The 4054-nt window shown below is 37.6% G+C and overlaps 1 non-coding gene across 1 annotated transcript; it reads left to right on the forward strand.

Moving 5' to 3' along the window:
• Positions 1-495: 495 nt before the first annotated feature.
• LOC112704321 (small nucleolar RNA R71) lies at positions 496-603 on the forward strand. Its single transcript, XR_003154952.1, has one exon. It is a non-coding gene; the product is annotated as a small nucleolar RNA R71 (small nucleolar RNA).
• Positions 604-4054: the final 3451 nt, after the last annotated feature.

A 4054-nucleotide genomic window follows, 5' to 3' on the forward strand; every position in this document is an offset into this window, starting at 1 on the left:
TCCACCATTATTATTGTTGAAACCTTGTTGAGGTCTCTGTTGATCCTTCCATGAGAGATTTGGACGATTTCTCCATAAAGGATTATAGGTGTTTCCTTAGGATTCTCCCATGTAATTCACCTCTTCCATTGAAGGGTTCTCAGGATCATAAGCTTCTTCTTCAGATGAAGCTTCCTTAGTACTGCCTGGTGCATTTTGCATTCCAGACAGACTTTGAGAAATCAAATTGACTTGCTGAGTCAATATCTTGTTCTGAGCCAATATGGCATTCAGAGTATCAATCTCAAGAACTCCTTTCTTCTGATTAGTCCCATTGTTCACAGGATTCCTTTTAGAAGTGTACATGAATTGGTTATTTGCAACCATTTCAATCAGCTCTTGAGCTTCTGTAGGCGTCTTCTTCAAATGAAGAGATCCTCCAGCAGAGCTATCCAATGATATCTTGGACAGTTCAGACAGACCATCATAGAAAATACCTATGATGCTCCATTCAGAAAGCATGTCAGAGGGACACTTTCTGATTAATTGTTTGTATCTTTCCCAAGCTTCATAGAGGGATTCTCCTTCCTTCTGTCAGAAGGTTTTGACTTCCACTCTAAGCTTACTCAATTTTTGAGGTGGAAAGAACTTTGCCAAGAAGGCATTGACTAGCTTTTTCCAAGAGTTCAGGCTTTCTTTAGGTTGTGAGTCCAACCATATCCTAGCTCTGTCTCTTACAGCAAAAGGAATAGCATAAGTCTGTAGACCTCAGGGTCAACCCCATTGGTCTTGACAGTGTCACAGATTTGCAAGAATTCAGCTAAAAACTGATGAGGATCTTCCAATGGAAGTCCATGAAACTTGCAATTCTGTTGCATTAGAGAAACTAATTGAGGCTTAAGCTCAAAGTTGTTTGCTCCAATAGCAGGGATAGAGATGCTTCTCCCATAGAAGTCGGGAGTAGGTGCAGTAAAGTCACCCAGCACCTTCCTTGCATTGTTGGCATTGTTGTTGTTTTCGGCTGCCATGGGTTCTTCTTCTTTGAAGATTTCTGTTAGGTCCTCTATAGAGAATTGTGCCTTAGCTTCTCTTAGCTTTCGCTTCAAGGTCCTTTCAGGTTCAGGATCAGCCTCAACAAGAATGCTTTTGTCTTTGCTCTTGCTCATATGAAAGAGAAGAAAACAAGAAAATATGGAATCCTCTATGTCACAGTATAGAGATTCCTTGAGGTGTCAGAGGAAAAGAAAAATAGAAGGAAGAGGTAGAAAATTCGAACTTATCAAGAAAGATGGAGTTCGAATTGTGCATTAAGGAATAGTGTTAGTCCATAAATAGAAGGGTGTGAGAAGAGGGGAAGAAATTTTCGAAAATAATTTGAACAGATTTTAAAAACATTTTGAAAAACTTTAATTGATTTTCGAAAACCAAGATTAAGAAAGAAGTAAAGTGATTTTTGAAAAAGATTTTGAAATTAGAAATAAAAAAGATTTGATTGAAAACTATTTTGAAAAAGATGTGGTTAAGAAGATATGATTGGTTTTAAAAAGATGTGATTGAGAAGATATGATTTGAAAAACATTTTAAAAAAATTTGATTTAAAAATTAATAGCTTGGCTAACAAGAAAATATATGATTCAAACATTAAACCTTTCTCAACAGAAAAGGCAACATACTTGAAATGTTGAATCAAATCATTAATTGATAGCAAGTATTTTTGAAAAAGAAAGAAATTGATTTTGAAAAAGATTTGATTGAAAAGATTTGATTTGAAAAAGATTTGATTTTGAAAAAAATTTTGAAAACTTGAAAAAAATTGCATTAAAAACAAAATCTTCCCTCTTGTGCCATCCTGGCGTTAAACGCCCAGAATGGTGCACATTCTGGCGTTTAACGCCCAAACCACTACCCTTTTGGGCGTTAAACGCCCAGCCAGGCACTCTGGCTGGCGTTTAAATGCCAGTTTGCCTTCCTTACTGGGCGTTTTGAACGCCCAGCTTTTTCTGTATAATTCCTCTGCTGTATGTTCTGAATCTTCAATTCTCTGTATTATTGACTTGAAAAGACACAAATTAAAAATATTTTTGGATTTTTAATAATAAGGAATAATCAAAATGCAACTGAAATCAAATAACAATGCATGCAAGACACCAAACTTAGCAGTTTGTATACTACTGACACTAACAAAATGAGAATGCATATGAGAAACACAAACACTCAAGTCAAGAGAATTTAAAGATCAGAGTAATGAAATCATCAAGAACATCTTGAAGATCACTTAAGACACATGAATGAATGCAAGAAGAACAAAAACATGCAATTGACACCAAACTTAACATGAGACTCTAGACTTAAACAAGAAATATATAATATTTTTGGTTTTTATGATTTTGTAAAAAATTTTTTGGATTTTTCGAAAATTAAGTGGAAAAAGAAAATAAAGGTATCAAAATTCTTAATGAGAATTCCAGGAATCATGCAATGTTAGTCTAAAGCTTCAGTCTAAAGAAATTAGACATGGCTGAACAAGCTTCAGCAGGACATTGCATTCAAGAGCTAAATTGATGAAAATCAATCAGCTTTGGTGATGATAAGAACATCACCTTTGAAACACTAGAATTCATTCTTAAGAACTCTGAAGAAAAATACCTAATCTAAGCAACAAGATGAACCGTCAGTTGTCCATACTCGAACAATCCCCGGCAACGGCGCCAAAAACTTGGTGGACGAAATTGTGATCTCTTCTTTTCACAACTCAAATAATCCCCGGTGATGAATCCAAAAACTTGGTGTTCAATACCATGGCATAAACACAACTTCGCATAACTAACCAGCAAGTGTACTGGGTCATCCAAGTAATAAACCTTACGCGAGTAAGGGTCGATCCCACAGAGATTGTTGGTATGAAGCAAGCTATGGTCACCTTGTAAATCTTAGTCAGGCAAACTCAAATGGTTATGAATGATGAATAAAACATAAAGATAAAGATAGAGATACTTATGTAATTCATTGGTGGGAATTTCAGATAAGCGTATGAAGATGCTTTGTCCCTTCCGTCTCTCTGCTTTCCTACTGTCTTCATCCAATCCTTCTTACTCCTTTCCATGGCAAGCTGTATGTAGGGTTTCACCGTTGTCAGTGGCTACCTCCCATCCTCTCAGTGAAAATGTTCAACGCACCCTGTCACGGCACGGCTATTCAGCTGTCGGTTCTCGATCATGTCGGAATAGAATCCAGTGATTCTTTTGCGTCTGTCACTAACGCCCCACAATCGCGAGTTTGAAGCTCGTCACAGTCATTCAATCATTGAATCCTACTCAGAATACCACAGACAAGGTTTAGACCTTCCGAATTCTCTTGAATGCCGCCATCAATTCTAGCTTATACCACGAAGATTCCGATTAAGGGATCCAAGAGATATCCACTCAATCTAAGGTAGAACGGAGGTGGTTGTCAGGCACACGTTCATAGGTGAGAATGATGATGAGTGTCACGGATCATCACATTCATCAAGTTGAAGAACAAGTGATATCTTAGAACAAGAATAAGCTGAATTGAATAGAAGAACAATAGTAATTGCATTAATACTCGAGGTACAGCAGAGCTCCACACCTTAATCTATGGTGTGTAGAAACTCCACCGTTGAAAATACATAAGAACAAGGTCTAGGCATGGCCGAATGGCCAGCCTCCCAAAGAGGTTCAATCATAAAAACATGATCAAAAGATTTAAAATGATCCAAAGATTTCAATACAATAGTAAAAGGTCCTACTTATAGAGAATTAGTAGTCTAGGGTTTACAGAGATGAGTAAATGACATAAAAATCCACTTCCGGGCCCACTTGGTGTGTGCTTGGGCTGAGCATTGAAGCATTTTCGTGTAGAGACTTCTCTTGGAGTTAAACGCCAGCTTTTGTGCCAGTTTGGGCGTTTAACTCCCATTCTTGTGCCAGTTCCCGCGTTTAACGCTGGGAATTCTGATGGTGACTTTGAACGCCGGTTTAGGCCATCAAATCTTGGGCAAAGTATGGAGTATTATATATTGCTGGAAAGCCCAGGATGTCTACTTTCCAACGCC

This window comes from Arachis hypogaea, chromosome 7 (assembly GCF_003086295.3).
Source record: "Arachis hypogaea cultivar Tifrunner chromosome 7, arahy.Tifrunner.gnm2.J5K5, whole genome shotgun sequence".
In the NCBI taxonomy this organism is placed as follows: domain Eukaryota; kingdom Viridiplantae; phylum Streptophyta; class Magnoliopsida; order Fabales; family Fabaceae; genus Arachis; species Arachis hypogaea.